The sequence below is a fragment of the Pan troglodytes genome, chromosome 3 (genome assembly GCF_028858775.2).
Source record: "Pan troglodytes isolate AG18354 chromosome 3, NHGRI_mPanTro3-v2.0_pri, whole genome shotgun sequence".
Taxonomy (NCBI): Eukaryota; Metazoa; Chordata; class Mammalia; order Primates; family Hominidae; genus Pan; species Pan troglodytes.
In genome coordinates, this window is record NC_072401.2 from 76,117,986 (window position 1) to 76,140,512 (window position 22,527).

A 22,527-nucleotide genomic window follows, 5' to 3' on the forward strand; every position below is an offset into this window, starting at 1 on the left:
GAATGAAAATCCAGTTACTATTTGGAAAGGAGAGAAGAGGAAAGAGAAATGTGTGCTGCATTAGTCCATTCTCACCCTGCTATGAAGAAATACCCAAGACTGGGTAATTTATAAAGAAAAGAGGTTTAATTAACTCACAGTTCCACGTGGCTAGGGAGGCCTCAGGAAACTTACAATCATGGCAGAAGGCACCTCTTCACAGGGCGGCAGGAGAGAGAATGCGTGTCAAATGAAGGGGGAAACCCCTGATAAAACCATCAGATATTTTGAGAACTCACTCGCTATCATGAGAACAGCATGGGGGAAATTCTCCCCATGATTCAATTATCTCCACCTGGTACCTCCCTTGACATATGGAGATTTTAAAATTCAAGGTGAGTTTTGAGTGGGGACCCAGAGTCAAGCCATGTCATATGCTAAAGAGAGATTGAAAGAGAAACAGACATAGACAGGCAAAAATATTTTTACATAAAAGTGATCATATACACATTCTTCAAAAAACTAATGGATTTAATGTTACTTGAATTGAACATTAGAAAAGTAAAACTAACATAAAACTGAAAATTTGTTGCCCTTTCATTAAATATTCTTTACCACAGGAGATGCTATTTGCTCAAAATTCCCTCTTGGGGAAATAAGGTTAAGAAAAGATACTATGAAAAATGTTAAAATGTTGGAGTCATTATTTTTTTAGCAACATGTTTCAGTTTTAGACAGTATTGAATGACTCACACATCGGAAAGATGAGTAAATCTTTAGACTTGTACTTCCTCCCATCTCCCTACCCCTCACTTCCCAATTTTGGCCCTAATATTATTTTTACAATATCATTGCTTATAATATTCACATTCTGTTGTGGAAACATTAATCCCGTAATTGTTTAATACCATGAGTTCCATATTCAAATGAATTATGTGTTCCTAAGAAGTCTTTTTTATCCCAGACTATATATTTCCAAATATTTTATTTCTATTCATCTCTAAATTGACTGTTCATCACTGAATAATTCCTCTGAAGAAGGACGCATGAGTGTGTGTTCCCTGAGTTCTGTTGTGGGTCAGAATATTTATCTGTGACTTTTATACTGAAACTCATTCTGGATGGGTGAAATACTCTTGAGTCACACTTTCCCTTGGAAATCCTAGGTAGTGCTTTATTATAGCTTGGCATGCAAAATTGATTGTTAGCGTCAAAGGCAACCCTAACTGGCTTCCTTTACTTTTTACGTCCTATGCCAAAATACTTTTTAAAAAAGTCCTTGAAGTTTGATAAGTTAATGAGGATATGTCTCAGTGCTGATCATTTAGTATTTGTTTTTCTTGGGTCATGGTGTGCTCTTTCAATCTGCAGATTCGTTTCTGCATTTGTCAGAGCAATTTTTTTTGTTTTATAGCTTTGAATATTTTGTCTGTCCTATTTGCAGATTGTCTACAACCAGGCTTAAGAACTAGGCTGAAATGGCTTTGCGCTTTTCACATGCAATTTCTATCTTTATCTTAAGGATTTTTTCTGTCTGTAAGCTTATTTTGAGTTGTGCCTATTTAGTTTTTTTTTTTTTTTTTTGGATGATTTTTATCTATTTATCAGTTCTATAATAATGTCGTTTTGAATGAAAACACTTGGAAACAGGGCGGGGAACATCACACACCCGGGCCTGTCGTGGGGTTGGGCGACGGGGGAAGGGATAACATTAGGAGAAATACCTAATGTAAATGACGAGTTGATGAGTGCAGCAAAACAACGTGGCACATGTATACCTATGTATCAAACCTGCACATTGTGCACATGTACCCTAGAACTAAAGTATCATTAAAAAAATAATATTGTTTTGGTCTTTAATTTGTTTCTGTAGGACAGTAGAAAATCACTTTTCCAGATCATTCTCTTGTTTCATCATTTCCTCTTTGGGACCCACTATGTTGAATTCATATTGTTATTAACCTGTTCTATAACCTAAAGCATTCAGGGAAAACAATATGCGCTGCTAATTTGCTTCTTTTCAGATTAATAGCTTTTGATTCAATTTTTCAATATTTTGGTAACCCAAGGCTTCCAAAGTGAGCACAGAGAAACTACTTTTCTAAAATCTCTGCTTCCTTCCTTTGTCCTCCCCTTTTTGAAGTCTATGACATTAGGTTGCTCCCATTTCTTGGTGTTCTTGCTGTTGCTGTTTTTTTTGTGGGTTTTTTTTTTTTTTTGCTGATTTTTATTATTTTTATTCATATTTTAGATGGAGGAGGAGAGTCTTTATTTTGCCTTTATTCTGCCATCCTTCTTCAGAAGTGTATATTGTTTATATTTATTTTCATTTGTTTAAGCCAAGAAAAAGTGACCTCCATTGTTTAAAAAAGAATCAATGAGATCATGTATGTGAGGTTCATTAGAAACTTAAAAATACTATGCAAACACTATTTTTAAAAGATTAAAATCATAGAATTTTAAGATTGGACTAAACCTAGCATCTTGTGTTTTAACCGCATACTCAACTCAGAAATCCACACGCAGCATTCCTGATGATGGCTTCTGCTGCTCTCTGTGATGGGGAACTCGCTCCTTGGCAGAGCATATCATTTAGTAAATGCACAGCTATTGCAGTTAGTAATTATCTATTATAAGGCCAAATGTGCTTTCTGGAACTTTCTGGAACTTCAAACATAATTTCTAGTTCTGCCGGACTTAGTAGGTGATACAATGGTCACATTCAAAGTTGTCACGATGTAGAGACACTGGCATCCTGAAGAGAAAAAATGAAAACTAAAAGATTCAGTGTGTCTGTATAGGAACCATACAGATCACAATAATTTGTGTGAACTGTTTTCTATTTGTATCCAAAAACATGTGGCAGAAAAAAAATGTTTTTAACAGTGAAAACGTCTGATTAACTTTGTAGCAAGTTTTTCTCTGAATTTAACTGAGTCCCACAAAATCCTTACTCAACGCTCATAGATAGCTGCTCCTAGAAATGCTGTCAACCATTTAAAAAACTAAATGGAGTGTTGCTGATATCTGGCCGTTATCACCTTTCTCTGCCACTCAAGCTGCTGAATAAGCACTTGTTGAGGGAGAAACACATTTCCCAGTGTTCAAACCACTTCTCAGGAGGAAGCAGCCCAAGGACCACTTCCTAGTCTGCACACTCTGGCTTGGTGGGGCCACACAATCCATTTAGAAATAGTGCTTGCACAAATAACTGTTCCTGTAGCCAAATGTTTTAAAAATACTTTAAACAAATCTTTTCAAGAATTCTAATTCTAACCTGTATCAGAAATGTGTTAAAATTCTGCAGACCTTTTTGCATTTTGTATCAGCTCAAGTTTCCCTTGAAAATGTTTAGGAACTTCTATTAATCTTTTATTCTCCTTTTGAGAGTGAATTTTCTGGCATCAGAAGTTTCTAAGGCAATTGCATGGCACTTCAATAGTGACCACTTAGGAATTAGGTAAGAGGCAGATAATGGAAGCATAAGGGGAGCATGGAGATCCAAGGTGGTAAATGTTAAAGGACCCCTGACTCTCTCCTAGTCCCACCTTCACCTCCATTGAAGGCCAATGTGCTTTGCACATTCTTCTCACAGCCTCCACAATAAACAGTGACGTTTCTGTGCTTGTGGAAGCCAGTAATGCCATTCGGTGGGGTTTCATTTTTAGACCAACACACACAAACTTTGTCATCCTCATGGAATTCTATAATTCAAAAAGCCTTTCTTTCCTTCCTTCTTTCTGTCCTTCCTTCCTTCCTTTTTATATTTTATTTTATTTTATTTTATTTATTTTTTTGACAGGGCCTGGCCTGTCATCCAGGCTGGAGTGGAGTGTCGCAATCACGGCTCACTGCAGCCTCAGCCCACCAGGATCAAGTGATTCCCCCACCTCAGCCTCCCAAATAGCTGGGATTACAGATGCACGCCACAATGTCTGGCTCTTTTTTTAATTTTGTAGAGACAGAGTCTCTCTGTGTTGCCAGGGCTGGTCTTGAACTCCTGGGCTTAAGCGATCCTCCCTCCTTGGCCTCCCAAAATACTGGGATTACAGGTGTGAGCCATTGTGCCCAGCCCAAAGAACGTTTCTTAGAATCTTAATTTTTGTTTTTCCTCCTGAGGACTGGGTCAGTATTCTCTTCAGTTACCTCAGCCTTTTCCTCATCCTCCTTCCCTTTCTCACTTCTGGAAAGGGGCAGGTTTATCCTGATGGGCTTTTGTGCCCCCACCCCAACCTCGTGCATGGGTCTATTCTCCAGCCCAGGTCCTTTCCCTGAAACAAACGAAGGCTAAGATTTACCAGAGCACACCGCAGGCTCGGCCCTTTGCAGACATTACCTCATCTACCCTTTTCCGTGACTCCCTGAGATAGGTTCCATCATCACCCCCATTTCACATACTGGGAAAAGAAGAGTTAAGTGGCTAGCCCAAGGATACCCAACTAGGAAGCAGAAGAAACCAAATTTAAATCTAGATAGTCTGATTCTGGAGTACGTACTCTTAAACCCCACACAATGCTGTTGTCGCAGGAGCCATTACACCATGTGCATATGATTGTACTGGATACCTTAAGATAAAACACATTATCAGCAGGCTTTGCTGTGCTTTCCTGGAAACTCACCCAAATGGTCATCTCCAACACACATCCTGTGAGCACCTCTTAAGGTGCTTGCTACTCTAGGTGATAAAAGTGGTAGAGGAAGCTCTCTGTGGGTGGCACATGGTGCTGGCATAGTCTTACATGGAGTCTCACAGGCCTAATGGAATTTCCATTTGGGGCAATGTGGTGGATTGCATTACATGAAACCCTCCTGCTATGAAACACCTGGAAAAGCAGTATAAACTAGAACAAGCATCTCTTTAAATGTCCCAACTGAGCTCAAAAGAAAGAAAAGAAAATCCCAGGGGCCAAAATGAAATGGCAACTAAAACCAGAGAATAACCTGCGAACTGAAGTTGGGGCCATCTGGGGGTATTTGATGATCTCACAAACCAAGGAGTTTGGGATTTGATGGTTAGTCTGGGACAGAAGGAAAAATTGATATCCCACATGAAGTTGCTATCCTTAGTGAAAGGGGAAAAGCAGGGAAAGGCCTCCTTCCCCGAAAAGACCAAAGGAAATGACAGAGAAGCTTGCATTCCTTGGAGTGAGCTCTGAGGGGGGAAAATTTTTGAAACTCCAGGCCTGCATTCACCAGCTTTGGGGTTCAAAGTTGTACTCCCTCTATGGCACTGGAGACCTCTGTGTGTTAAATTAGCGTAGAAACAGTTTTTAGACATTCCTAAAATTCCTGGCAAAAGTAGCACCAGAGAGATGCCCTCAAACTTGGAGATCCGGGATTCCCATGGTTTAAATGCCATGTTAAGATGAATTCACAATCCAAGAGTTTTTAAAACCCCAAACACATGAGCCAATGCCAGCAGACCTATCAACAGAAGATATAAACCCTCCCAAAACTCAGCTTTGGCTAGGGACTATAAAATAAGAACGTTTAAAGTGATTAAGGTAAGAAAAAAAAAAGAGAGACAAAGAAGCCATAGAAAACACTAAGCATATTGTACTAAATAGAACTTTGAGAATAAACAATATAGTAATTAAGATTAAAAATTCAAGGGCAGCTGAAGAGAGAATCAGTAAAGCCATTAATCCAGTTCTGTCTGATGCCTGAGACATATAGAAATGAGAAAAATTCCAGAAGGCAGCACAGAGAAGCAATAAGAAGCTCCCAGGAAAGCAATCTTGGGTCTTCTGCTAGAAAAAAAATGGACAAGAAGAGCTCTTTGTGCACTGGAGCTGCGATGTCAGTAAACATTTTCTAGAAACGGCCAGATAATAATCATTTTCAGCTTGGTATCCATACATCTCTGTCTCTGTCACATAGTCTTCTTTGCATTTTTTATAACCCTTTAAAAATGTAAATATTTTCCTTAGCTAACAGGCGGTACACAAACAGGCTTTGGTGGGATTTGGCCTGAGCGTTACAGTTTGTGGATCCCTGTGCTAAGCCCTAAGTCTGTAGCTGCTCATGGGCATTTTCTGCTGCATGAGGATAATCTACCTGAGAAGGAAACCATTCAAAGGAGGTCCTGCCGGGAGGAGGATGAAGAGAACACAGATTCCCAATGACATGGGTTGAGTGCCTGGACCCACCAAATACAAAAATCTAACCCAGGAATTTTTAGTTATGTGAACCAATAAATGTTCTTTTTTCTTTATTTTATTTTATTTTATTTTATTGTTATTATACTTTAAGTTTTAGGGTACATGTGCACAATGTGCAGGTTAGTTACATATGTATACATGTGCCATGCTGGTGTGCTGCACCCATTAACTTGACATTTAGCATTAGGTATATCTCCTAATGCTATCCTGCCCCACTCCCCCCACCCCACAACAGTCCCCAGAGTGTGATGTTCCCCTTCCTGTGTCCATGTGTTCTCATTGTTCAATTCCCACCTATGAGTGAGGACATGCGGTGTTTGGTTTTTTGTCCTTGCAAAACTTTACTGAGAATGATGATTTCCAGTTTCATCCATGTTCCTACAAAGGACATGAACTCATCATTTTTTCTGGCTGCATAGTATTCCATGGTGTATATGTGCCACATTTTCTTAATCCAGTCTATAGTTGTTGGACATTTGGGTTGGTTCCAAGTCTTTGCTATTGTGAATAGTGCTGCAATAAACATACATGTGCATGTGTCTTTATAGCAGCATGATTTATAGTCCTTTGGGTATATACCCAGTAATGGGATGGCTGGGTCAAATGGTATTTCTAGTTCTAGATCCCTGAGGAATCACCACACTGACTTCCACATTGGTTGAACTAGTTTACAGTCCCATCAACGGTGTAAAAGTGTTCCTATTTCTCCACATCCTCTCCAGCACCTGTTGTTTCCTGACTTTTTAATGATCGCCATTCTAACTGGTGTGAGGTGGTATCTCATTGTGGTTTTGATTTGCATTTCTCTGATGGCCAGTGATGATGAGCATTTTTTCATGTGTTTTTTGGCTGCATAAATGTCTTCTTTTGAGAAGTATCTGTTCATATCCTTTGCCCACTTTTTGATGGAGTTGTTTGTTTTTTTCTTGTAAATTTGTTGGAGTTCATTGTAGATTCTGGATATTAACCCTTTGTCAGATGAGTAGGTTGTGAAAATTTTCTCCCATTTTTTAGGTTGCCTGTTCACTCTGATGGTAGTTTCTTTTGCTGTGCAGAAGCTGTTTAGTTTAATTAGATCCTATTTGTCAATTTTGACTTTTGTTGCCATTGCTTTTGGTGTTTTAGACATGAAGTCCTTGCCCATGCCTATGTCCTGAACGGTAATGCCTAGGTTTTCTTCTACGGTTTTTATGGTTTTAGGTCTAACATATAAGTCTTTAAGCCATCTTGAATGAATTTTTGTATAAGGTGTAAGGAAGGGATCCAGTTTCAGCTCTCTACATATGGCCAGCCAGTTTTCCCAGCACCATTTATTAAATAAGAAATCCTTTCCCCATTGCTTGTTTTTCTCAGGTTTGTCAAAGATCAGATTGTTGTAGATATGCGGCATTATTTCTGAGGGCTCTGTTCTGTTCCATTGATCTATATCTCTGTTTTGGTACCAGTACCATGCTGTTTTGGTTACTGTAGCCTTGTAGTATAGTTTGAAGTCAGGCAGCCTGATGCCTCCAGCTTTGTTCTTTTGGCTTAGGATTGACTTGGCGATGGGGGCTCTTTTTTGGTTCCATATGAACTTTAAAGTAGTTTTTTCCAATTCTGTGAAGAAAGTCATTGGTAGCTTTATGGGGATGGCATTGAATCTATAAATTACCTTGGGCAGTATGGCCATTTTCATGATATTGATTCCTCCAACCCATGAGCATGGAATGTTCTTCCATTTGTTTGTGTCCTCTTTTATTTCATTGAGCAGTGGTTTGTAGTTCTCCTTGAAGAGGTCCTTCACATCCCTTGTAAGATGGATTCCTAGGTATTTTATTCTCTTTGAAGCAATTGTGAATGGGAGTTCACTCATGATTTGGCTCTCTGTTTGTCTGTTATTGGTACATAAGAATGCTTGTGATTTTTGTACATTGATTTTGTATCCTGAGACTTTGCTGAAGTTGCTTATCAGCTTAAGGAGATTTTGGGCTGAGACAATGGGGTTTTCTAGATATACAATCATGTCATCTGCAAACAGGGACAATTTGACTTCCTCTTTTCCTAATTGAATACCCTTTATTTCCTTCTCCTGCCTAATTGCCCTGGCCAGAACTTCCAACACTATGTTGAATAGGAGTGGTGAGAGAGCGCATCCCTGTCTTGTGCCAGTTTTCAAAGGGAATGCTTCCAGTTTTTGCCCATTCAGTATGATATTGGCTGTGGGTTTGTCATAGATCGCTCTTATTATTTTGAGATACGTCCCATCAATACCTAATTTATTGAGAGTTTTTAGCATGAAGGTTGTTGAATTTTGTCAAAGGCCTTTTCTGCATCTATTGAGATAATCATGTGGTTTTTGTCTTTGGTTCTGTTTATATGCTGGATTACATTTATTGATTTGCATATGTTGAACCAGCCTTGCATCCCAGGGATGAAGCCCACTTGATCACGGTGGATAAGCTTTTTGATGTGCTGCTGGATTCGGTTTGCCAGTATTTTATTGAGGATTTTTGCATAAATGTTCATCAAGGATATTGGTCTAAAATTCTCCTTTTTGGTTGTGTCTCTGCCCGGCTTTGGTATCAGGATGATGTTGGCCTCATAAAATGAGTTAGGGAGGATTCCCTCTTTTTCTATTGATTGGAATAGTTTCAGAAGGAATGGTACCAGTTCCTCCTTGTACCTCTGGTAGAATTCGGCTGTGAATCCATCTGGTCCTGGACTCTTTTTGGTTGGTAAGCTATTGATTATTGCCACAATTTCAGAGCCTGTTATTGGTCTATTCAGAGATTCAACTTCTTCCTGGTTTAGTCTTGGGAAGGTGTATGTGTCGAGGAATTTATCCATTTCTTCTAGATTTTCTAGTTTATTTGCATAGAGGTGTTTGTAGTATTCTCTGATGGTAGTTTGTATTTCTGTGGGATCGGTGGTGATATCCCCTTTGTCATTTTTTATTGCGTCTATTTGATTCTTCTCTCTTCTTTATTAGTCTTGCTAGCGGTCTATCAATTTTGCTGATCTTTTCAAAACCCAGCTCCTGAATTCATTAATTTTTTGAAGGGTTTTTTGTGTCTCTATTTCCTTCAGTTCTGCTCTGATCTTAGTAATTTCTTGCCTTCTGCTCGCTTTTGAATGTGTTTGCTCTTGCTTTTCTAGTTCTTTTAATTGTGATGTTAGATTGTCAATTTTAGGTCTTTCTTGCTTTCTGTTGTGGGCACTTAGTGCTATAAATTTCCCTCTACACACTGCTTTGAATGTGTCCCAGAGATTCTGGTATGTTGTTTCTTTGTTCTCATTGGTTTCAAAGAACATCTTTATTTCTGCCTTCATTTCGTTATGTACCCAGTAGTCATTCAGGAGCAGGTTGTTCAGTTTCCATGTAGTTGAGCGGTTTTGCGTGAGTTTCTTAATCTTGAGTTCTAGTTTGATTACACTGCGGTCTGAGAGACAGTTTGTTATAATTTCTGTTCTTTTACATTTGCTGAGGAGTGCTTTACTTCCAACTATGTGGTCAACTTTGGAATGGGTGTGGTGTGGTGCTGAAAGAAAAAAAGATGTCTATTAGGTCTGCTTGGTGCAGAGCTGAGTTCAATTCCTGGGTATCTTTGTTAACTTTCTGTTTCGTTGATCTGTCTAATGTTGACAGTGGGGTGTTAAAGTCTCCCATTATTATTGTGTGGGAGTCTAAGTCTCTTTGTAGGTCACTCGGGACTTGCTTTATGAATCTGGGTGCTCCCGTATTGGGTGCATATATATTTAGGATAGTTAGCTCTTCTTGTTGAATTGATCCCTTTACCATTATGTAATGGCCTTCTTTGTCTCTTTTGATCTTTGTTGTTTTAAAGTCTGTTTTATCTGAGACTAGGATTGCAACCCCTGCCTTTTTTTGTTTTCCGTTTGCTTGGTAGATCTTCCTCCATCCTTTTATTTTGAGCCTGTGTGTGTCTCTGCACGTGAGATGGGTTTCCTGAACACAGCACACTGATGGGTCTTGACTCTGTCCAATTTGCCAGTCTGTGTCTTTTAATTGGAGCATTTAGCCCATTTACATTTAAGTTTAATATTGTTATGTGTGAATTTGATCATGTCATTTTGATGTTAGCTGGTTATTTTGCTCGTTAGTTGATGCAGTTTCTTCCTAGCCTTGATGGTCTTTACAATTTGGCATGTTTTTGCAGTGGCTGGTACCGGTTTTTCCTTTCCATGTTTAGTGCTTCCTTCAGGAGCTCTTTTAGGGCAGGCCTGGTGGTGACAATATCTCTCAGCATTTGCTTGTCTGTAAAGTATTTTATTTGTCCTTCACTTATGAAGCTTAGTTTGGCTGGATATGAAATTCTGGGTTGAAAATTCTTTTCTTTAAGAATGTTGAATATTGGCCCCCAATCTCTTCTGGCTTGCAGAGTTTCTGCTGAGAGATCCACTGTTAGTCTGATGGGCTTCCCTTTGTGGGTAACCCGACCTTTCTCTCTGGCTGCCCTTAACTAAATGTTCTTTTTTCAAAAGTCAGTGTGCCCTGTTTTTATGTTACTTATAAAGAAAAGAACAACTGGCAAATTTAGCAATGTGCTTGAATCTCTAAATCCTTTATGTGTGATAGTCTGCCTGCTTTAATATCATCTAAATTGCAATTGCTATTGTTCAGGAATTACTAAAACAGTTAAACCCAGATTAATGCAATATTTTTTACAATCTGTTGCTCTGTGAAGTTGAAAAAAAGAAGAAAGAAAAACAATATTTTTGTGTGTGTCAGGCATTGCACTGACTGTCTTAGATGTTGTCCCACTGAACAGACACAACTCCTTTGTGAAATATGCATTAACTCCGTTTTATAGGTAAGAAAAGTTGATTGTGAGAAGTAAAGTAACTAGTCTAAGGCCACACTTAGAGTTGAGTCATTGTGGCAGAGATCTTATGGCTTAGAAAGCCAAAATTATCTGCTACGTCTCCCTTTACAGAAAAAGTTTGCTGACTCTGGTCTGGATAGAAGGAGATATTATTATTATCTTAACTGCTGGCTGAGATTGTTCTCAAGAGGGAAACTGCCTGGGAAAATACTTTGCTAAGTGTTTGGGCTGGAGATCCATGATGCCAGTATCTGAAGGAGCCCTAGCAGGAAGGAAAAGTTGTACCATTTTACATGTGAAAATAAGAGGAATATCGGATATCGGCTCCTGAAAAAAAAAGAAAAAAAGGAATGGGGAGGAGGAAGGAGGGAGGGGGCAAGCAAAGAGGCTGGCAGAAAAAGAATTTGAGAGAAAGAGGCTGGAAACTTTTCAAGAAGTAGGAATGTAATATTAGGACAACAGGGTTTCAGAAAAATCTAGTACCAGATTTTAAGCTATTTGCTTTGTGGTGTATCACCCTTCCTGGGATCCCCTGGTCTTTGGTAAAATGGCTTTTTTATATGGTTGCTTTTGGGATGAAGGGAGAGTCAAAGAGAAGTTACGTGGGGGCCCAACATCAGAGCTGAGTGGAAAGAAGTAGCTCTAAGACACAGAGAACAAATTTTGACAAAGTTAGGACATGAGAATAGAATTAACCACAAGACCATAAACCATAAGAACTTCCCCCAGAATTTGGAGACCCCTTGCGAAGTGCTTTAGGTTTCCCTAATCAATGTAATTAGGATCTGATCCAATCTTCTGTCGGGCTTAAGGGCCAGGATTCCTTAGCTAATAGCAGAGTCAGACACTTACTCCACAGGGATTGAATAAGGCATTCTCCCTGCCTCTGGGAGCTCACACCCTGTGGGAAAACAGACCTCAGAACAAAAGTGTAATAATTGCTCTGATAGAAAGATGAACAATTAAAGCACAAAGGAAAAAATGGTCAACTCTGCCTAGGGTGTCAGGGAGGACTTCTAGCAGGAAGCGATGTTTGAGCCAGGCTTTGAAGGATGAGAAGGAGGTAATCACTCAGACAGGAGAAGGGAGAATCTTCCCGCCAGAGGGAAGAAGAGGTGCACAAATGTGAAGCCAGAAAGAAGGTGTCAGGAAACAGAAGGCTCCCTGCAAGATGAGAATGAGAAGGGCAGAGGAGGGAGTGCAGAAAAGTCGGTCAGACCCCTAAGGTTGCATACTTTCTTTTTTCCTCCATAAAGCGCATTTACACAAGGAAGGCAATCAATGAAATTTAGTTTCAGATTGGTTATCACATCTATTATTTAATAAGAATTGGGGCTTGATGGAGTGGCCCTTTTTCTTTCTTGTTGCTCTTTAAAGCGTTTACTATTTTGTGGTCTTACAGCTGCTCTTCTTACCATGAGCACGTCTTGACTGAACATCATGATATGCATTAAGGACTCAGGGAGGTTTAACTGATTGTACTGCCAAGGGAAGCAACAGCATGTGTTAAGAAAAGCACAGCCTTGAGTTTAAATGCTGTTTCTGCCACTTCTTAGTGAGGCACAATTTATTTAAACATTCCGAGCCTCAGTTTCTCTCTCAAAAGGAAAGATAGAGACCAGGTGCAGTGGCTCACATATGTAATCCCAGCAATTTGGGAGGCTGAGATAGAAGGATCACGTCAGTCCAGCAGTTCAAGACCAGCCTGAGCAACATAAGAAAGCCCCAGCTCTACAAAAAATTTAAAAATTAACCAGGAGTGGTTGTGCATGCCTGTGGTCCCAGCTACTTGGGAGGCTGAGGTGGGAGGATCACTTAAGCCTGGGAGGTTGAGGCTGCAGTGAGCTGTGATCATGCCACTGCACCCCATCCTGGACAACAGAGTGAGACCCTGTCTCAAAAAGAAAAAATAAAAAAAAAGTAGATAATAGTATCTATGTGGCAGAATTGCGGTGAGGAGTAAATGACATGAGAGCCCAGTGGCTGTCACCTAATAGATGTTCAGTAAATATGAGTTCCCTATTTTCCAGTTAGATGAGATTCTTTTTGTACCTGATTTTTTTATGATTGTTTCGAGTTGTGATGTTCAGTATGATTGATAGCCACTAGCAACGTGCTGCTATTGAGCACTTGAAATGTGCCTAATCTGAATTAGGATGTGCCGTATGTGTAAAATATATACCAGATTTCAAAGACGTAGGATGAGCTGAAGAATGTAAAATAGCCCATTAATAAACTTTTATATTAATTCCCCATTGACGTGGTAATATTTTGGATATATTGGGTTAAATAAAATATGTTCTTAAAGTAATCTTACTTGTTTCTTTTTCATTTTTTAACATGGCTACTAGAAAATTTAAAATTAATTTGTGGATTGCATTATATTGCTATTGGACAATTGCTGGTTATAGAAGAAAGACAGAATGAAATTTCAAGGCCTGTCTGAAGCCCAGGTGGCCAATAAAATATTTCTATTTTTTCAACTTTTGCTATAAAGATCTAGTTGCCTAAAATTCAGTGGCATTTTGAAAGTAGGATGAGGCACTTAGTCAGTGGAAATTAGGTTAAATTGACTTTGACGGGAAAAAAATGCAGTTGTCAGCATTTACTTTCGTTGCATTTTCACCACTAACTGAATACCTTGTCCTCTAATGTTACACATAAATGTGAAGGTTAAGAGCTGTCTCTCTAACTCACCTCTGCTGGCCAGAATCCTGAAGCCACATGCTACACTGCTTTGTCTCTCCTGGATTGCACAGTGAAATTGTTTTCACTTTATGTATGACAGAGCCTTCACTTCTTGAACTCCTCATCCTTCTCAGAAACCACACAGGGATGTCCCTGGACTGCAGAGGAGGAGTTTCTTTCAAATACTTTAAACCAGCAGGAGACCTCAGTTTTGACATTAAAACCATTTAAATACACATATGCACATGCGTGCATGCGCACACACACACACACACACACGCACACATGCAGAAACCCAGCACGGAGTGAGGTGGTGCAGGGAGTGGTGGCGGGGTGGTCTCTCTTAAAAAATTCCAAGGCACTCACTAGCTTTGAGATACACAAAAAAGCTGAAGCATTTCTTCACACACCATAGTTTCTTTTCTTTGACATCGTATGTGAGCCCGTTTGCTGAGGAAGGAGGGGGTAGTGACTGGGGCTCCCACTAAGCACTTGTGCAGATGGAGGCAGAGAGGCAAAAGAGAGTGTAGCCAGTGTTCATTACAACACCATATCATTGGCACAGTTTCTACTTCCTTCTCTTCCAATCCCCAACTCTCTCACCTGGGTTCTAACCCTAGCACTCCTTGCAAACGGGTGCCTCTCCCTAAGTACATCATGACCTCCAGGCTGCTAAATCCAATAAATATTTTTTAGCCACATCACAGGAATGACATTAACATCTGCCTCCCTTAATCCAGCATTGACCACAGCTATGGTGTACTACAGCCATGGGCACTGCCCCTTTCCTCTCCTCCCTATGCACAGCAGGCTTCCTCCTGCCTGGCCTAGCAGCCTTCAGAAGTGGCTCATTCAGAGGCTTTCAAGGCATACATAATGCCACATCTCAGATATTGTTCAGTTCTCATCTTTACTAACCTCTCAGCAATACACCACTCTTCCCATCTTGAAACACTCTCTTCTTTGGCTGTCCAATGCCATCTGATATGGTTTGGCTGTGTCCCCACCCAAATCTCATCTTGAATTACAACTCCCACAATTCCAACATGTCATGGGAGGAACTTGGTGGGAGGTGATTGAATCATGGGGGCGGGTCTTTCCTGGGTTGTTCTCATGATAGTGAATGAGTCTCACGAGAAAAATGGGAGTTTTTCTGCATAAACTCTCTTCTCTTTTCTGCTGCCATGTGAGACACCTTCTGCCATGATAGTGAGGTCTCCCCAACCACGTGGAACTGTAAGTCCAATAAACCTTTCTTTTGTAAATTGCCCAGTCTCGGGGAATGCCTTTATCAGCAGTGTGAGAACAGGCTAATACACCATCCTTATCTGGTTTCTCCTAGGGCTTTGCACCTTCCCTTTCTATCTCCTTTGCAGGCTCAATTTCAACCTCCTGACTATGAAATGTTAGATTTCCAAGATTTGGTCATAAGCCCCTTCTCTTCATCTATTCTAATACTTTCTCCCTCGACATTCAGGAATTATTATTACCAGGGTTATCAATATCCACAGCTTCGACATCTGATAATTCTGGTAGCTTTCAGATTTATGTCCTCAGCGCAGAATGTTATTCTGAGTTCTAAACCTATAAATCTAATCTTTTACTTGACATCTCAACTTGCATTTCTCAAAGACCTTCAAAGTAAACTCGAACAAACCTTAACTTTGAAGCCTGGTTCTCCTTAAGTGTTTTATCATTCAGGGGATGATAGTTCATCTCTAGCATAAACCAGCAATCAAAGAGTTCCTTTGAAATCTCCCTTTCTTTCACCTTTACCACCTCATCCATTATATCATCAAGTCCCAATGAACTCATGTGCCAATAATCTCTCAGATCCAGGGAGTTCTTTTCATCCTCCCTGCCAACCCCCCAGGCCAAAAGTACCATCATTTCTTGCTTGGACTGTCTCAGTAGCCCCCTGTCTTCTTTTTCTCTCACTTCCCTCCAAACATAGCCACCAGAGTAAGGTGGGATTTTACTTCCCAGACCTGTTGAGTCTTCCCTAACCTAATTCTCTTCTAAAGTGTGAAAGACGTAGGCCATCAGGGATGTGGCTTGGAACGTCCATGATTGCTAAAAGCACTAAGATTTTGTAAGAGTTCACAGAAGGAGAAAGTTACTTCTAGCAAGTGGGTCAGGGCAGGTTTGACTGAGGAGGGTTGTCTGACTCTGGGTGGTTTGTACCTGCCATGTGAATGTTAAGAGGGTCATTTCAGGCCAGGTGCGGTCCTCATGCCTATAATTCCAGTGCTGTGGGAAGACAAGACGGGAGGATTGCTTGAGGCCAGGAGCTTAACACAAGACTGGGCAACAAAGCAAGACCCCTGTCCCTATGAAAAAAATTTAAAAATAGCAGGCATGCTGGCACATGCCTGTAGTCCCAGCAACTTGGGAGGATTAGTATGGAGGGCCACTGCACTCCAGCCTGGGGTGATAGAGCAAAACCCTGTATCTTAAAAACAAAACAAAACAAAACACCCCATCATTTTAGGGAGTGAGAACAACATGAACAAAGGCAGGGAGGTAATAAAAGACAGGTATTGGTTCACAGATTCATTTAAAAATTAATTATTGAGCATTTGTTATGAATGAGACATCATTACAGGTGCTGGGAATATACTGATGAAAAAAACAGACATGGGCCTCATAGAACTTACAGTTGAGAGGTGCTGTGTGGGGAGTGTGTTGGATCCCAGAGAACATGAAGGGAATCGTGGGGCATTTTGCTGGAGAAGTAAGTGAAGACCAGATCAAGGAAGGGACTTAAACAGATAATAGGAGTTTTCGATTTTATAAAGTCAAGACTTATAAAGTCAATGCCTTGAGGGGACAGGTGGCAAATGTAAATTAGGGGAGTGGGCTTGGTGTGAGGTAAGAGGAAGAGTGGGGATTTGGGCAAACTAGAAATCTCAAGCCCTATCCAAGGAGTGACTGATTATTCAGCCGCAGCTAATTATTGCCATTCAGAAATGTGGATCCAGAACCTCTGCTATTGAAAGAAAGAAATGCAAGCATGCAAGCTTTTAGAGCAACTTTTGGTTTGTTAAATTTTGATAAGTAATTTGATTCTTTTTTTTTTTAAAAAATGCCATGAAAGTATCAAACTATGACTTTGGGTTGCTTCAGCTTGCAGGACAGCAGTTTATGCACTCTGCTTGATACAAATGGGAGCCGTTGAAGGCTCTTTGTCTTAGTCCATTTGGCTGCTATAACAAAATACCTTATACTGAGTGGCTTATAAATAACATAAACTTATTGCCCCAAGTTCTGGAGGCTGAGAAGTCCAAGATCAAGGTGCTAGCAGATTTAGTGTCTGGTCAGGGCCTGTTCCTTATAGATAATGCCTTCTATGTGTCCTCACGCAGCAGAAGGGGCAAATAAGCTCCCTCAGTTTTGTTTTTATAAGGCAATAATCCCTTTCATGAGGGCTCTAACCTCATGACTTAATCATTTCCCCAAAAGCCTCACTTCATAACAGTATCTCATTGGAGATTAGGTTTCAATGTATAAATTTTTCAGGGGCACACATATTCAAACCACAGCACATTATGTGTAAAATGTGTTGAAGATGAAAATTCTTTAGGCAGAAAGCTCATTGGAAGTGGCTGAGGAGACAAAGAATGAGAGTCTGGTTTAGAATTTAGGCAACAAGAAAGTAGATGGGCCTCTTCCAACAAACATTTTCCTCTTCTTTCTTTCTTTTTTTTTTTTTTTTTTTTTTTTTGAGACGGTATCTCGCTCTGTCATCCAGGCTGGAGTACAGTGGCAGGATCTCAGCTCACTGCAACCTCTGCCTTCTAGGTTCAAGCCATTCTCCTGCCTCAGCCTCCCAAGTAGCTGAGATTACAGGTGCTCGCCACCATGCCTGGCTAATTTTTATATTTTTAATAGAGGCAGGGTTTCACCATGTTGGCCAGCCTGGTCCCGAACTCCTGACCTCAGGTAATCCACAGTGGCCTCTCACAGTGCTGGGATTACAGGTGTGAGCCATTGCACCCAGCCTCCTCTTTTTTCTTAGTAACTGAACTGCAATGTGTTAGGCTGGAAAAGAAAACTACATTTGCCAGCCTTTCTTATAGCTAAGTTTGGTCATGTAAATAAATAATTCTGTTCAATGTGATGGCGAAAGATTGTAGGATGGGGCTTCAGGAAAAGTTTTTAAAACAGGTATGCCTTTTTGTTCTTCCATCCTTCTGTTTTTATCATTCTGAGATGTGGACACAATGGCTGAAACTTCAGCAATTATCTTAAGCCAAAAGTTGAAGATGATTTTTTAAAAAGTAAGATGGAGGGACTAGGGGTCTCTAAGGTGCACAGGGCACCATTTCAGCCCTGAGTGGCCTGCTTGCCTCAGGATTTCTACTTGAAAGAAAAAATTGGTTTTATATGTTTACACATAAAACCTGATACATTCTGACTTTTCTGTTACATGCAGTCAAACCCAACCCTCACTGAGAAAGCAACTAATTAAATGCAGAGAGCAGGAAGATAATAGGAGCCCAGGTTTGGGTGTACAATATTGGAAAGACAGGCATAGCAAGAATCTAGACGCACATCAGCAGGGTCAAGAATGTAGGCGCCAAGGATCTATTGAGTGTTCACCACATCCCAGGTGCTGTTCTAAGGGCTTTGTATGTGTTAACTCATTGAAATCTAACAACCAGTCTATGAAGATACTAGTCTATAACCATTTTACAGATGGGAAAACTAAGGCACAGGGAGACTAAGTGACTTACTCAGATCTCCAGCTAGCAAGTGGTAGAACCATGAGTCATCCAACTGCTCTGTCCCAGAGCTGGTACTTGTAACTTCCACCCTGTGCTGCCTTTATGCGCTGTCTGTCCCTACCATCTCTACCACACTTCCACTCTCTCTCTCACTTGCAGCCTCTAGCCACAGTTCTTCCTTCTGCCCTGAAAATGCAAAGGCTTTTCCTTCCTCAAGGCCTTTGTCCTAATGAATTCTCTATCAAGAAGGCTCTTCCTCCAGATCGTTATGTGGCTTGCTCCTTTTCCTAATGCTGACTTTAACTCAACTATCGCCTCCTCAAACAGACCTCTGACTCAGCAGTTGGGGCACTCTTGCAATGCATGTTTCTTGTGCAGAATTATAACCTGTGTTCACATTCTCAGACGTCTATGGTTATGTTTCCACATTTAAGCTAAACAGAAGGCTCTATTTAAAGAAACAAAAATAAAAACCTGGAACTGTCACTGCCAGACAGTCATCCATGTCCTCAAGAAATTCTCTGACAAGTGGGGAGGCACAGGAGAAGAACCACATGCATAGTGCAGGATCAGCGCTCTTCAGGAGGTCCTGGAGTGAGATGCACAGCAAGGGCAGAAAGAGCCACTTCACTACAGGCCACTGCAAACAGCTGAGAGTGGAAGTATCAGAGACTATTAGTTGTCCTCAGTTTATTTTATCCACTGTTTCCTTGAGAATAGGATCCCCAATTTGTTTTTGGACAAATGGTTGACAAAAACAATAAGTACATTTCCCAATCTCTTTTGCAACAGATGTGTCCATGTGACCAAGTTACATGGAAACGAAATGGGAGTTCCTAAGTGGAACTTCTTGGACACCATCAAAAAGGGAAGGGCATGACTTTCTTTGGTCCTCCCTTTGTTCCATGGGTTAACATGGGGATCTGAGAGCTCCATCTCCAGCAGCCACCCCAGCCAATGACATAGAAGCTACATGGCGAAGGAAGTGGAAAAATAATCTAGAAAGAACTTGGATTCTGGATGACTGAATGATACCACCCATATGTAAAGAAAAAGAATCAGCTTTCTAGTAGTTTATGCCACTGTTATTTTCATTTTTCTGTCACTTGTAACCAAATCTACTCCTGATCCAGAGAGTGTTATACAATAAATGAGGCTGGAAGGATAAAACCAAATCAGTGAAGTCATTATAAGGAATATTAGGAAACTTGAACTTCATCCTGAAGTAATGAAAAGAGAGTGAACATTTTTTAGCAGTGAATGAACAGGATTGCTTACACTTTTTTTTTTTTTGAAAAATCACTGTTGGGAATGAAAGCATTCTTGGGAAGTGAACTGGAGGGGGCAAGACTGGAGGCAGAGATGCCAATTAGGAGGCTGCTATAAGTAGCACTGCAAAATGGCACACTCTGAACTGCAATCATGGATGCAGAGCTAGAGAAGGTGGATTGCAGGGAAATAGAAGGAGTGGAATCTCTAGAACTTGATTTATCCATGTGCTGGCTGAGAAAACGGGAGCATTGGAATAACTTTCAAGTTTCTGATTTGGGCAGCTGCATCACTCATGAGTGAAAGGCATTAGGAGGAGCAGTTTACTAGGCTTCCAAAAAAAGACCTCCTCTAAGAATAGGGAAACTAAGCAGTGGAAGATTTTAGAAGTAGGATATTAACCCAGTTTCCAATTGCAAGACCATCTGTCAGGTTTTTGATGTAGTCAAAAGCAAGAACCAAAGAGATCTGATTCAAAGTTTAGACAAACAAAGCCCTTACTTGACCTTGGGCCCAGTTATTTAACCTTCTAGACCATCAGTTTCTTCATCTCTATAATGGATACAATCACACTAATATCATTGCGCTTTATGGAAAATAATGAAATTCCCAGCTGAGTGCAAGAACATAGTAAATGGACAATACGTGTAGCTGTTGTTATTTACTGCTTGTTAAGTATTCAGGTCATCTATATGGGAGCATTTTCTCTTCTCCTGCTTAGTCTCTCAAAGATTCTTAGTACAGAGCACAGCATGTACTACCTTCACTCTCAACTAAGTCCCATTGGAGAGTACATTCTCCATAAAAACAAAGGTAATTAAAGAGTCCAGTGTGTGCACGCTAGCCCAAGGAAAACTTACTCAAATTGACTTTCACTTTGATTCTCTGCCTGCCCTGAGATCTCCCTCAGCTTCTCCTTCTGGGTATCTACTCCACCTAGCAGCTCCAGCAAAGAATTTTAAAAATAAAATGTTCTTGATCAATATCTTGATAAATTTCTTAAAGTCTTAATGTGGTGGACAAACAATTCCTTTTTTAATAAGCCTTTTTTTCTTTGAAAGAATCTCAATTGACATGATTGAACCAAAAGAAAATCGGCATGACATATATAATATTAAGCAGCTATAAATCTGGAAGAGATTCAAAACCCAGACAGAAGGCTTTGATTTTTTTAAAGCACATTTAATCATGTTTTAAAGCAAAATGAAAAACCACAAATCTGTTTAGACATTCCAAACATGAAGAAATAATATTTTTATCAAAATCTTGTAACCTTACTCACACCAAAAGAAATTGTTCCTAAGCAGCGCTGACAACTCTGTCTGAGATGTGAATCTGAAAACACGTTTTTAAAATTATACTTTGGAAGCTTTGAATACGCTCAATGAAATTCCAGAATTAATCCACTCCAGTTTTGCAGTAGGCACTGACTCATCTACATCTCCTTCCCTCTTCCCTTTTAGCAAAGCTACCCTACTCATGCCCCCAACACATACACACACACACACATGCACACACATACACACACACACGTGCACACACACACACACACACCTTCAGTTAGAACCAATGGCTATGATACATCAAAAGAGTCACAGTTAATCCAATAGACTCTTTTTTTCTGTTCCCTGCCTCGGTTTTTTCACTTTAAATGGAGGAAAACATCTCACTTATCACCTGGAACATCTCCCAGATGAACCAAGATGCAGAGAAGCTCTGATTTAGGAATGGTAGGCTGGCTCTTCATGCTCATAAATCCAGGCTGTTTAGCAGTCCCTCGTAGAATGCCAAGAGAACTGCATGTTACTGATCCCCACAAATGCCAAAATTGCAATGGGTTGACATTTACTGTGCAGTCATCATATAACAAATGATTTACCTAGAAAGAGACACAGTCTTCCAGTGAGATGACAGTTAATCCTTCTTCCAGGCTTGGAGAGGTAGAGAGATTCCAGGAAACAAATTAGCTTTAAAAAGTCTCTGGTTTTAGCTGCATCATACATAGTTCTTTTTTAAATATAACTTTTTAAAAGATATAATTCACATATATAAAACACATTCTTTAAAAGTGTACAATTCAGTGGTTTTTAGTGTATTCACAAATTTGTACAACCATCACTGTTATCTATTTCCAGAACATTGTAATCACTCCTAAAAGAAACACCATAACCACTAGCAGTCACTCCCCATTCCCCTCCAACTCTCCAGCCTTAGGCAATTGCTAATCTACTTTCTGTCCCTAGAGATTTGCCTACTCTTGACATTCATATATAAGGGATTATACAACATGTGGCCTTTTGTGTCTGGCTTCTTTCACTTAACAATGTTTTTAAGATTGTAGATGGGAGTTTTTGCTGATATGTTGAATTTCTCTTCTGATAGCACTAACAGTTATCATATTTGGAGTGCTTCTCAGTGCTGAAGTGCTTTCCATGCATAATCTCACTTCATCCTCACAACAGTAGAATGAGACATATACAATTATATCCATTTTACAGACGGGGAATTGACGTTTATAGAGAAGTCAAGTAACTCATCCAAGGCCAAACAGCTAGTAAGTGATTGAGGAAGGATTTCAATCCAGGCCTGCTTGACTCCAAAGCTTGTGATGTTAACCTCCAGGATCCACTGCCAGAATTCTTAGAGATGAGTTCTGTTTTTGTTGCCCTTTCCAGGGTCTTCTTTTAAACAGGAAAAAGTGTATTCCTAAGATGCTTGAGAGTTAAGGCAATTCCCCAGGGGCTGGACTCGTATGCAATGGGTCAGTGAAATGCAGCATGGCCATGTCTGCAAGCTGAGGAGAAGTGAGTGGCAGCTAGAAATGTAAGGCCTCAAGAATCCCAAGATCTCTAAGGAGAATGACCCCAGAGCTGTAGCACC

General features: G+C 40.2%; 1 long non-coding RNA gene across 1 annotated transcript in view; it reads right to left on the reverse strand.

The window, feature by feature from the left end:
* Window positions 1-1,564: 1,564 nt before the first annotated feature.
* The window catches only part of LOC134809891 (uncharacterized), a 38,415-nt gene continuing 17,452 nt past the window's right edge, over window positions 1,565-22,527 (reverse strand). The window contains exons 2-3 of the long non-coding RNA XR_010156616.1: window positions 18,853-19,028; window positions 1,565-2,734 (exon numbers count right to left, since the gene is read on the reverse strand). This is a non-coding gene — a long non-coding RNA (uncharacterized LOC134809891). The remainder of the gene's footprint in view (window positions 2,735-18,852; window positions 19,029-22,527) is intronic.